Source organism: Lepidochelys kempii, chromosome 2 (genome assembly GCF_965140265.1).
Source record: "Lepidochelys kempii isolate rLepKem1 chromosome 2, rLepKem1.hap2, whole genome shotgun sequence".
NCBI classification, from domain to species: domain Eukaryota; kingdom Metazoa; phylum Chordata; order Testudines; family Cheloniidae; genus Lepidochelys; species Lepidochelys kempii.
In genome coordinates this window covers 175,313,744-175,327,321 of record NC_133257.1, presented here as the reverse complement: position 1 = coordinate 175,327,321, position 13,578 = coordinate 175,313,744, and the positions used below count along the sequence as shown (strand labels likewise).

Genomic DNA, 13,578 nt, shown 5'->3' with positions numbered 1-13,578 from the left:
TAGCCAGGGCGATTGAAGGAAGAATTCTTCCATCAACCTAGCATTGTCTATGCCATGGGTTAGGTTGGCATAGCAATGTCTCTATAACGATGGGGCTTTTTCACCCTCCCCCTGCCGAGAAACAGAGCTATGCTGCTGTAAATTTCCAGTGTAGACCAGCCCGTGCTATAGCGACTAGGGGGGTTTTCAGTGCCTCAAGTCTTCTGTCGACATAATGCCATCTACACCAGGCGTTAAGTCAGCTGAACTGCATCGCCCAGGGGTGTGGGTTTTTCACTCTCCTGAGAGACGTAGTTATGGCGATGTAACTTTTCCAGTGTAGACCAGCCCTGAGTGTAACAACCACCCTTCATTCAGGTCAAAGATAAGGCCTGGTCTACACTAGGAAATTAGGTCAGTATAAGTACATCGCTCAGGGGTGTGAAAAATCTATATCTGCAGCAGCATAAGCCAACCTACCCCTTGGTGTCAACCTAGCTACCGCCTATCAGGGAGATGGAGTACCTACGCTGACAGGCGAAACCCTCCCATTGGTATAGGTAGTGTCTTCACTGAAGCAGCGTTTTAAGTGTAGACAAGCCCTATGAAATTACAGCAGTCTCCAAGACAAAGTCACACCCAAGGTCACTCAGGTGTTGTAATGGCTTGGGCAGAGGGGTTCTAGCTGGGCATTGTTTTGTGTAAGGGTGTGAGAAAGAGGGGGAAGAGTAGAAGACAGTACAGAGAGAGAGACAGAGGCCTGGTCTACATTTAAGTGTTAGGTCCACATAGCTATGGTGCTCAGGATGTGAAAAATTCATGCCCCTGAGTGCTGTACCTCTGCTGACCTAAACCCTCAGTGAAAACATAGCTAGGTTAATGGAAGAATGCTTCCATCAACATAGCTACGGTCACTCGGGGAGGTGATGTTCCTACAGCGACAGGAAAAACTCCTTCCGTTGCTGTAGGAAGCATCTACTTTATGGTGCTACAGCAGCCTAGCTATGGCACCGGAGCTGTGCCACTGCACGGCCTGTAACGCAGAGCTGGCCAGAGACACACACAGCCTGGACAAGAATGGGAGAAACCCTTCTGGGTCTGGACAAGCTAGCTTAAGAGGGTTGGGGCTGCAAGCAAAGAAGCTATCTCCTGTTGTTTGATTCCTCCATGTTCGGGGCGGGGGGAAAGGGCTTTGTATCAGGATACTGAACTTTGACTAGCTATACAAACAAGACTGGATCAAAGGTACCAGACTCCATCTTAAATTTCTCCTCCCAGCTGCAACAATCCTCATGGCTCTGATCAGCTGCTAGTGTCAAAAAGGGTAACAATACATACACCCCACCCTAAAAACCATATACTGAACGGTATATAACACCTCCTACACAAGTATATATAAAGAGGTGTGGTGTAAGATTTATTGGCATGAGTTTGGGATGCTTGTATTATATACCTGTGGCAAAGTCATCAGTGTACTTTGCAGACATCCCAAATGAGCGTCAATAAAACCTATATCTCACAACTCACGTATTCTGTATATGCCCCATGCTACAGAAACACCAATTTACAAGTGAGAGTTTAACAAAATTTTATTGAGGCTGTATTTTGCATCCCCAGACCTATAAAACCAGGTGCTTTAGTTGCCATCAGTCAGATGACACAGGGATTGGAGGAACTGAAAGATTATAACTAGTAAAATTTTAGGAGCCTCTATAAATGATCAAAAATAAATTTTCTATACAGAGTCATGACTTTAAAGTCCAACAATTCAGGTCTGGGCGTATGACAGGTTTAAGGTCCAGTATCTTGTGATTATGAAAGGCACTAATGGGAGCTTTATACCAACAGAACAAGGGGATATACCAGCTTTCCAGTGGGACACACAGTATGTGTGTCTAGCCATGGACGATCCAGAGATACCAGACTTTAAAGTCTTGAGAACTTTATCTATGGGAAATTGGTCCTACCGCATTTTTAGAGGTGCGTTACATTCATGAGCTATATTTTTTTCTCCTGCTGAAACAGAAGGAATCATGGGGTGGACTGTGCCTTTAGACTCAGATTTATTTAAAAGGTAGGACATAGCTGTATCATCCCAGGAGTAGTCTGGGAAAAGAATTGTAACTCACAGTCCTTACCAGCAGCAGACTACTTTCCATTGTGATATTGGAGGGGCAGAGCAAAAACTCTGTCCACTCCTCACCTATCTGTAAGGAGAAGAAGTGTAGTGTGTGCAACTCCTACTCTGCCCCTTGCACCTCAAGGTGACATGCGAGGAGTCTATGAGAAAGAGAGAGCGGATTTTTCAGCACTCATTTGGGAGGATCTGCGTTACTCACTCATAGCTTTGCCACTCCTCAGTAACTAGGACATCCTAAATTATAAATAAAACCTACCTACCACAACACACCACTGTGTATATCTTATTTATGCTGTATACACATATGCACATACTGTCTCTAACCTCATCTTCAACTCCTCTATCTCTTATCTCGTTCCATCTCTTTCACCCCAGAATAATCGTGCCTCCCCACACTCACTCGTCTAGTGCCACTCTGCCTTTTCAATTACTCTCTCATCTTCCCCGACAAATATGCCCTCCTTTCCTTTTCCTCTGCTCCCCAACCCTCTTTCATTCCGATCTCGTATGAATTCTCACAATTAATAAATCAAAAAGTGAATTCTCCCCTAACAAAGGAATGACCTCATTTTCAGAGTTGCCGCAAAACTTACCGTCCCCACTGACGTAAATCAGAGGCAGGGTTACACACAACCACTGAAAAATAGTCCATAATGGAAGACTTTCAGCTTTCTGAATTTATCATTTATAGCAAACAACCTTCCAAATTATTTCATCTCAAACCTGTCTTGTTTTGTAGATATCACCAAGACTTACTAAAGGTAGGTCTGAAATGTGGTGGTGCACTTAAGATTGTGAAAGAAGGTCCAGTCAGTCTCCTTAAACTGTAAAAGACTCAGCACATACAGTGTGTCTTGCTATATTTTTGGACAGGGCCTAACATATTATTGGCACTACCATAATATACCGTAATCAAAGCTATGTTTTAGTCACGGGTATTTTTAGTAAAAGTTACGGACAGGTCACAGGCAGTAAACAAAAATTCATGGCCTGTGAGCTGCCCATGACTTGTACTATTTACCTGTAGCTAAAACTTGAGCCGGGGCCCGTAGGTGCTCGGGGGGGAGGAGGAGGGAGGAGGGGCGCGGTGGTCTCAGGGCACCGTGGGTCCTGGGGTGTGGCCCAGGTCCCCGGATGGTGCTGGGGAGGCTTGCGGCGGTGTGCGGCCCAGGTTTCCCGGCTGGCGCTGCGGGAGGTGTGCAGCGACGTGCGGCCTGGGAGCCTGGCTGGCGCTTGTGGAGGGGGGTGAGGAGCAGGCGGCTGGTGGTGGCAAGGCTGGTAGGCTCCCTACGCAGCTCCGTGTATCCTTGCAGCTCCTGGGGGAGGGAAGGCCGGGGGGCTCTGCATGCTGCCCCCGTCGAGCTCTGGTACCACAGCCAATGGGAACCACAGCCAATGGGAGCTGCGGGGGCAGTGCCTGCAAGCAGGGACAGAGCACAGAGCCCTCTGGCCCCTCCACAGAGCCTAGGTCAGGAGTTGCAGTGTCATGCCAGCCGCTTCCGGGGAGCACCCCCTCCCCCAGGTAAGCGCCGCCCTGCACCCTAATCCCCTGCCCCAGCCCTGAGCTCCCTCCCACACCCAAACGGCTGCTGCTGCAAAAGTCACAGAGGTCATGGAAAGACACGGAAGCCATGACTTCCGTGACCTCCTGACAGGCATCCAGCCATAACCATAATTAAGGCTAAGATTTTGTTATGGATATTTTTAGTAAAAGTCACAGACAGGTCACGGGCAAAAGGAAAAATTGACAGAAGCCGTGACCTGTCCCTAACTTTTACTAAAAATATCCCTGACAAAATGGGGATTTACAGATCCCCACATTACTTCAAGTGGGGCGGCTGTAGGGACTAGGAGCTGCCAGTAGCAGCTGGGGGCTGTGAGGTACACCTGCCACCTGCAGCTCCAGGTGTCCCCCACGGATTCCGTGACTTCCGCAACCTCCGTGACTAAATCACAGCCTTAACCATACATCATCATCGTCGTCAATTGACAAATAACCTCTAGTAAAAGGGAGATCATATCTCAAGACAGACCAAAGGGAGCAAAGTTAAGGTTGCGTTTTCAAACTTAATTCTGCATTTCCTTGACCATATTCTCCACTGAATTGCACTTAACATAATCATTGACATCTGTGCAAACTGAATGTAAATGACACCATTCTGACTTGGGAGCATTTTACACCCACTTTGCACAGGTACTAGTGACTACAACTAATGCACAGCAGTGGGGAATTAGGCCCCCCTGATTTCAAAACCTTGATTTTTCAACCTCAACATTGTATTTCCTGACAATTACCCAGTTTACACGAGCAAACACTTGTTTGCAAATATGCAAGTTTTGCGCACATGCAGTATGGAAGCCCTTTGAAGCTTTGTCCCAAAGTGCTAGCCATTAGTCTGTTCCATGAACCCACTGAGACAATGCAACATGATTAGGAAAGTCAGCAAGTGATTCAACAGAAAATACTCTGGCTCTCTTCCATTCTACAGAAACTCAACTTATTTATGCACATATGTGAAGTCATGAAAGAATCAGGATGCAAATATTAACTTTGTGACATAAAGCTGATGAGCAGTATTGCAAATATTTGACATCTTTAACTGGTACTGCAAAAGTCACTGAGAAATGTACATCCACTTATGACAGCATGAACCCCTCACACCAGTGAATTTTAGATATTATTATTATATTTCATGCACCAAGCAAATGGTGCATAACAGATTATCATAAAATGTGAAGTTGAAGAGATGGTGAAGCAGTCTTTCTGCCTTGGCAGAATGAATCAGAATGAAATCCTACTCTGTGCCATGCCTCTAATCAGAGAATCAGCAGTGGTACTATTAATACATAACTAAGGCTTCTTATTTTAGGTTTTAAGCAATAAACACCAAAAAAAACCAAAAACACCCAACCCAATACAAAAAAAGAAATTACCGGTATGTTTATCCAATAAACACCAGAAAAACACTAGAAAATGGTTACTTGTATATAAGGACTTTTGTACACAGAACAGCAATGTAGACTATGGGGGTGGGATTTCTAATGCGCACTAATGTGTTGTACGTTAACTGGTCCATGTAGACCTCGATGGTGCGCACTCAGGGTTCCTTAATGGAGTGCTACGTGAAACAGTACTCCATTAAAGCACCTTAGTGAACAATTACAAAGAGATTACTCATTACAGTATATACTACTGTATTTACAAAGGAAACCCCAACTCACCCAATTTTGTGGGATCACTAAAAACTCAAAAATTGATAAAAATAAAACCCAAAATATGAAATAAATAAACCCAGAAAAACAGAAGCCCTATGTGTGAAAGGGAGAGAGAAAGGGTATATATAGACACATTTACATAACCATATATTTAGATTTATAGCTAATTGCATTTTGTCCTTTTCTAACATTTGAATTTCTCATTCACCTTTCATGCACATTATTAAGTGATATGCCTCTCAGAAACACTATGGTTCCAAGAGAACAAGGGCGCTTACTGTGACGACTAAGATCTGTGACAACTGATTTACGCAAATCCACCTGTCTCCACTGTTACCATGTCCTCCCCACTTTTATTGTCGGTTTATTCACAAGTTACGTATCTAAATCCTAGATGAGAGCTTCCTTGGGGAGGGACTGTATTTGTAAAGTGCCTCATAAAAGATTTGTTTACGCCTTATTGTGGTTCCCATACACTACTGCCATAGAAATAGTCAAATAATAAATAGTAAATTATAACAGCTTAAATCTGAGCCACATTTTTCCAATAGTGCAAATATCTGGAAAAAAATCCTTTCTGTATCAGGATACCCCACAGACCTTTTGAAATTTTTTGGCAAAAAATGAGATTGTGAGACCGCCCTACCACAAGACAGCCAATAGCTCAGTGATTAGGGCAGAAGTGGGCAAACTAAGGCCCGCGGGACCGTCATGCTCAGCCTCTGAGCTCCCGGCAGGGGAGGCTGTCCCCCAGCCCCTTCCCCACTGCCCCCTCCCCCGCAGCCTTGGCACGCCATGCCGCCAGCGCTCTGGCCCGCCGCTCTTGCTGGGCAGCGCGGCGGCCTGGCTGGCTCCGGCATGGTAAAGGGGCAGGGAGCGGTGGGTCCCGGGGGGCAGTCAGGGGACAGGGAGCTGGGGGCGGTTGTATAGGTCAGGGGTTCTGGAGGGGTCCAGTCAGGGAGCAGGGAGGGCGTTGGATGGGTTGGTAGTTTTTGGGGGGGGCAGTCAGGGGACAGGGCGGGTTGAATGGGCGTGGGAGTCCCTCTCTCTCTGAACAGAAAGTTGATCCTGGACCTCAAAAAACTTCCCCCACAAAAATTTAGTCCAAACTATTATGTTCGCACAAAACATTTTGGTTTTGATAAATTTGCATTTTCTGACAAAAAAGTAACGTTTTGTCGGAAATTTTCTCACTAGCTCTAGTTGGGGATGCTCAGCTCCTCTGGAAATCTGGATTTAGGTGCCTAACTTTAGACAAAACTTTGAACATTTTGGCCCTGGGTAACTGAAAAGTGAAAACTTCTGACTGTTTTCAAAATTTAGTTGGCATTGACAATAAAATAGAAAGTTGTGGGAGGATGGTTAAAATGACTGATTAGTTCTTCTCTATCATTAATTTTGATGACATCATTCACATGCTGGAGATGATTAAATGAATCATTAGTACACTGTTCTCTGGCATTTTCCACAAACAAGTTCAAATAAATATTTTCCTTCTGAACTAAATAACTACATATTTTACACTACATATTTTCCTTCTGAGCTAAATAATTACATATTTTACACCCCCCTCTCACACACACTGAAAATCTATGTTAAAAGAATGTTATTCAGATTGCAAAGTCAAGCACTCAAAAGTTAAGAAATGTCAGAATTTTTGGCAACCTTGTGCATATGCATTATTATCCATTTTTTAATTACTGGATCACACTGTTTTTTTCCACAGCTCCCTGCCTCACTGACTTCAGTGGGTTTTGGATCAGGCCCTTAACCAATAAATTTTGCAAATTATTTTGCCACTTTAATACTCTGGAGCAAAATGACCACTGCATTTATGTCTTGGGACTGAAAATATGCTGTGGAGGGTGAGGCTCAAATTATGATGGCGCTGAATGTGGCCCAGATGGCTGACTGGCACTGAAATAACATGAGATGAGTAGTAGAGTATGCCTGCCTGATCTTGATATGATTGAACATACATTGCTGGTAAGGTCTTTTGTTTGTATAAAGAATTTTGGGCCAAGACCCCACAGTGAAAAAGGGTCTCCTGAAAGGTTAACACATTCTTCAGCATACTAAAGAGAGATTGCTGCTAACAGCAGTGTGATCCACTTAGCTTATGCATACTAAAGGAATTTTCCTGCTTCATATTTTTGAATTAGTCCATCACTCTTTGTGAAGGATTGTAAGTAATGGACCATAGCCAGCACCTGGCCAGTCGCTGCCTTGTTTTTATTCTGATTTATGAACAAACAATTTCTTCCCAGTGTGATCAGGATACAAGTTACCAGATGATGGCCTTTTCAGCTGTGAGGTTTCCATAAACATTTTACCTTGTGGAAATCAATCCTTTAATGTGCTCATGGAGATGTGGGATTGAGAACAAAGAGTACCAAAGATTCTTCAGGGTTCGTGTATGGTTTACATATCTTGTAATTCCATAGAGTGTTCTCATGCACTAGTGATAAGCACATTATAAATAACCAATTAAAACTGAAAGAGAAAACATCTCTACAAGTTGGAGACAAAAACTGATATAAGCATTTCACATTATTAAGGGCTCGTCTACACCAGCATACTGTAAGGTGTGAATTTAAACCTATGTAGTTTTACTGCTATAACCCTTATCTAGATACTTATTCCACTGCAAGAGTACCATTTTTCAGTTTACCTATGCTGTTTTGGAAGGGATTTAAGCTAAACCAAAAAATGCCACTCTTATACTGGAATAAGTGTGTCCAAACGGGGAGTTATACTGATATAATTACACCAGTATAACCGATAAAGCCCTTGTAGACAAGCCCTTATGCTTGCTAAATCTCTACTCAACCTCAAATCCTTCTCTCATGAGAAACTAGCACAGAAATCAATTTCCCACAGGGCTAGCACCAGAGACATGACAAACTCCATGTATAAGATCAGGGATGGCTTCTTGGTTTCCAGTTTCTTGCTCCCCAGGCCATGGAGAATTGGGTGAATGCTGAGGAAGGTGACATAACTGGTCATCGGGGACAGGATGCATTTCACATCACTGCACAATAGCCCCACCCTGGGCCAATTAAGGAAGGATACAGGAATTTCATCCCAAATCATCCTGCAGTAGCAGAGTGGAGGCAGAAACGTGGAGCTTCAAAGCAGTGGAAAAGACCAGATCCCTTATGGCTCCTACCAGGGCCAACCAAAAAACATACATTGTCTTTAAAGTTGTGATAAGCTGTGCTACATTCCATTAGCTCTGTCACATTCTATGCTACATGCCGTCACTCTGGAAGCAAACATGATCTAATCCAGTGCATTGGAATAACAACATTTAATCTTGTCGCAGTAGAAGCTGCTCTACCCTGCACTGTCCAATTTACACTTCTGGAAGAGACAAGACCTTGTCTGATTCACTGCCCAAGTGCTGCTGACAGAACCTGGGCCACGAGCCTGTGGGAGTGGAACGTCTCCCAGGAATGGGAGCACAGCGCTGCAAGCCGCCTACAGCTCTCTCCTGAGGAGCCTGGTTGGACTGAAGGAGCACTGATTCAGCACATCTCTTGGGCAGTCACCACTGACAGAGCTTCTGGGGGTTGTTAAAGCTGGTCCCCAGGGAGAGGGGTGGGGAAATCCCCACTCTGCAAGAGAAGCCCAAGAAAGAAACCAACAGAACTCCACTGGCCATCACATACAGTGCTCAGCTAAAACCTCTCCAATGCATCATCAGTGATCTATAACCCATCCTGGACAACAATCTCTCACTTTCGGAGGCCTTGGGAGGCCACTTTCACAGGCCAGTCCTCATCCACAGACAACCCGCCAACCTGAAGCATATTCTCACCAGCAACTACACACCACACCATAGTAACTCTAAATCAGGAACCAATCTATGCAACAAACCTCGATGCCAACTCTGCCTACATATCTACACCAGCGACACCATCACAGGACCTAACCAGATCAGCCACACCATCACCGGTTCATTCACCTGCACGTCCACCAATGTAAATACGCCATCATGTGTCAGCAGTGCCCCCTGCTATGTTCATCAGCCAAACTGGACAGTCCCTACGTAAAAGGATAAAAGGACACAGATCAGATATTAGGAATGGCAATATACAAAAACCTGTAGGAATACACTTCAATCTCCCTGGACACACAATAGCAGATTTAAAGGTAGCCATCCTGCAGCAAAAAACTTCAGGACCAGACTTCAAAGAGAAACTGCGGAGCTTCACAAAAAGAAAAGGAGTACTTGTGGCACCTTAGAGACTAACCAATTTATTTGAGCATGAGCTTTCGTGAGCTACAGCTCACTTCATCGTGAAGTGAGCTGTAGCTCACGAAAGCTCATGCTCAAATAAATTGGTTAATCTCTAAGGTGCCACAAGTACTCCTTTTCTTTTTGCGAATACAGACTAACACGGCTGTTACTCTGAAACCTGGGGAGCTTCAGTTCATTTGCAAATTTGACACCATCAGCTCAGGATTAAACAAAGACTGAATGGCTAGCCAACTACAAAAGCAGTTTCTCCTCCCTTCGTGTTCACTCCTCAGCTGCTAGAAGAGGGCCTCATCCTCCCTGATTGAACTAACCTCATTATCCCTAGCCTGATTCTTCCCTGCATATTTACCTGCCTCTGGAAATTTCCACTACATGCATTCGACGAAGTGGGTATTCACCCACGAAAGCTTATGCTCCAATACATCTGTTAGTCTATGAGGTGCCACAGGACTCTTTGCCGCTTTTACAGATCCAGGCTACCCCTCTGATACTTTATGTTTCTAGTGAAAGTAGAATATTCAATCCATGTGGGGAAGCAACTGAAACTGGTGATTATCCATTCTAGCAGCCTCACACATACCTGCTGGGGAGCTAAAAATCAAGATAGTCACAGCTAGCAGAAGTTTAGAAGAGGCTTAGTGAGCTTCAACACCATGATAACAATAATATGTGCTGCTAACGCAAGTCTTTTGCTGAAAGCCTGACAGGATCAGGACCCCAGGGTCGTTTATACAATGTTCTAGCATCTACTTGACCATACAGTCCTGGGTAAACAATAGGCAATCAGGGTGACTTTGAAGTAAGTCTACTCCCTAAATTATTCACACAGATTAATGTAAGGCAGTTGCCTGTTTTTCCACCATTCGCAGATGATTTGCTATACATTTCAAAGAGAGATTAATACAGCACATCCTATGTTTACAGGTTTCAGAGTAGCAGCCCTGTTAGTCTGTATCCGCAAAAAGAAAAGGAGTACTTGTTTACAGTTCATTTAAATGTTAAGATATTCTTTTGATCTCTGAATTAATACAGCATAGACAGGGACTGTTTGATTACATTGTTGACCACTATCAATATATATGTAAATACACAAAAACACAAACATTATCTCCCCCTATGTCTTTAAGGATGCTTAACCCTTTCTGGTCATGCGTCACAAATGCTTAATTGCTTTACTGAGATAGGGCCTAAGTTAATCAGAAATATGGGTGCTCAGAACCTCTGAAAGTTAGTAGTTATTTAGGCCTTCAGCTTTTTTGCCTTGGTTTCTGAGTTGGTAAAAAGGGTAGAATACTACCTATATAACAGAGGTCTTCTAAGGCTTTTCAAATTCACATCTGACCATTTTGGGTTCTCTTTCTTTCACCTGTTTCCCCGCCTTCCCCGCCCTCCCCGCCATGTTGGCTTCTCTCTTGGCCTCCAAAATTATTTTAACAACCTTAAGTTCTGTACCCAGATACATATTGATGAGCACTGTATGAATAAAAATTAATTGATCCAAAGCTGTACAACTGTGTCACACATTCTTAAAAGGTGCTGTATACCTTGCTAGATACCACTGCAACAGACACTCTATCAAAAACCTAAGATAGATAAATGTAAAATGTCATTATCATAGTAAACATGTATACCACTACTTATGGAATCCAAGCTTCTGAGTTTACCAAGGATCTGACTGAGGAAAAAACAACAAAGAAGCTTACCATGGTTGAGAGTGATATATAAGTCCTGTACAGAGATACACAAGCCAATATTACACAGACATGCGTAACTGCTAAGGCAGGTTTTGTGCCCCAGTAAATGGTAAATAACCTGCATGAGAACCTGAAGCAAAACCTGCACCCACTCAATAGGCAATAATTAGTTGTTGACTGGGCTCAGATCCCTGTAACTTGGTGACTGGTTAAGAAATGGCTAGAGAGTAGGCAAGGAAATATTTCTCCCAAGAAATCAATTCAGCTGCCTCAGGAAAATATGATTAATGTTTTCTTGGGAGGCTGCTGCACTGGAGGGACAGCTATGTCTTTGGACATTATTAATATAGAGTGCACTCCTGCTATAAAACGCTCTCAAGTAAGGCTACCTAGGATTGAATTACTGACCTGTCAAGTCTCAAAGACTTGCCCTGTAATACCAAGTTTCTGTCCAAATCTTGTGTCCGCACAACAAATCTGTTATTTCTCTGTGTTTCCGCAATCTGATGCCATGTTTCTGCAAGTGTATGTGTAGGCTGTTTGATATGTCCCTTCCTCCCTCTTTCCCTCCCCCCTGCAACCATTTCACCATGAGATGAAAAATACGCCGTCCTTAGCTTTACAGTATAGGAAATAGTTTCTTTACAGTGTTGTCTAACTTGCTTTGGAAGTTATTGTAGGACTCAGACCTCTACTGAAAACCCATCTGAACACAGCATAATAGCATACAGTAATATTTCCTTAGCTACCAAGACACACACACACACGTGTGTGTATTATATATGTATATACACACACTCACACCTGTCTATACACATGTACATATTTAGCAGCTAGACAGACCAAAAGAAGGACACTGTGTTCGAGTTTTTTGTTTTAAATGACATGCTTACAATTTTTAATTCTCTTCTCAAGAAAAAGGACACTGCAGAGGCTTATTGGAAGGTTTCTTGTTACTGCAGAATAAGACAATTTAGTCTCATGACATCAATGTCATGATAAAGCATAAGTTACCATGAAGTAACAGGAAACTTTTCTACACTTCACTCTTTATCTGGGATATTTTTATGCATGTGCAAATGAGCTCATATATCATCTAACTTGTCATTAGCTTATCCAGAACTCGACACAGAGTATAATTGTTCATGATGTGCAAGTAATATTGCAAGTACTAAGAGCTGTCAGAAGTATTTAGCAGGGCCAAAAGTCACCAAGACAGAGTAAATGTAAAACTTTACAATGTAAATATCTTCCTCCTACAACCTTTAAGCTCATTGAATTTGACCACACCTGGTTTGAGGTGTTGGCTTCTTTCCTCTTTTCAGAGAAAAACGTGTTTATCAACGACCCGACATGTCAGGCTTAAATACCTTTTAGTCACAGACTTTAAATCATAATATCAGTGAGTACCCATGATTCTGTGCACATCACTATCACATACATTTCACATTGATTGTTGACCAGTGTGTTATTAGTTTTCAAACAATGCCGTACAAGGCATATTCTGTACAAATAACATTGCAGTGTTGTGTAGGATGAGAACACAAGAGTGCCTGCAGGCACGGGGGTAGCTGATATTAATTGCCCACCCTGTAGCTACTCTGGAAATAGACACACATGTTCAGTCTCCAGGGCTGTCAATCTGGTGCATTTTGCCAGCATTGAAGTTCAACTTAAAAAAAAAATAAAAAAATAAAGTAGCCACCTGGACTAATTTTCTGTGTCCCAAATTACTTCATTTACATAATGATCACTTGGGGAGTGTAGCTCCAGATCTCCCTAGGCAAGTGAAGCGGGACATCATGCAAATTGTGTTCATTACTCTCCTGCAATGCTGAAAATGATGAAGGAACAAACAATCATGTGGCTAAACTACAACGATCTAGTCATCTTAAATTTTCTGTTTTCGATCCTCACATCCCCTTTATATTCTGGATGGGGAAAAATGTAAACAGGCATACAACAGATGGAAGACAAGAATTAATGTGAGAACAGGAGAAACAGAAAAGAAAGACAAAGAGAATGGGGACTAAAGAGAAGTGAAGAACAGAGGGGAAATCCCAATTTTACATATAAATTATGTAACAATCCTTCAGTTTTACCCTCAGATTTCAGACCATATTATTCCTTTTAACCCAGAAATGGCTTTAACAAAAAGTTGGCAGCCTGATCAGTCATTCAACCAATACACAACACTGATTTCTGAACAGAGGGGATTCCAAACAGGCCTGCTATTAAGCATGGGCAATTAATTGGCCTTCTGTTCTAACAAATCAAAGTAGCAG

The 13,578-nt window shown here is 43.0% G+C and overlaps 1 protein-coding gene across 13 annotated transcripts in view; it reads right to left on the bottom strand.

Annotated features, from left to right (window-relative positions):
- The window catches only part of TPK1 (thiamin pyrophosphokinase 1), a 480,985-nt gene that overhangs the window by 42,621 nt on the left and 424,786 nt on the right, over window positions 1–13,578 (bottom strand). The window contains exon 10 of one of the 13 annotated variants that reach the window (XR_012157429.1): window positions 9,303–9,382. The exons of the other annotated variants lie outside the window; for them this stretch is intronic. The gene's annotated coding sequence lies outside the window, so the exon portion shown is untranslated. The remainder of the gene's footprint in view (window positions 1–9,302; window positions 9,383–13,578) is intronic. 13 annotated transcript variants of the gene reach the window in all.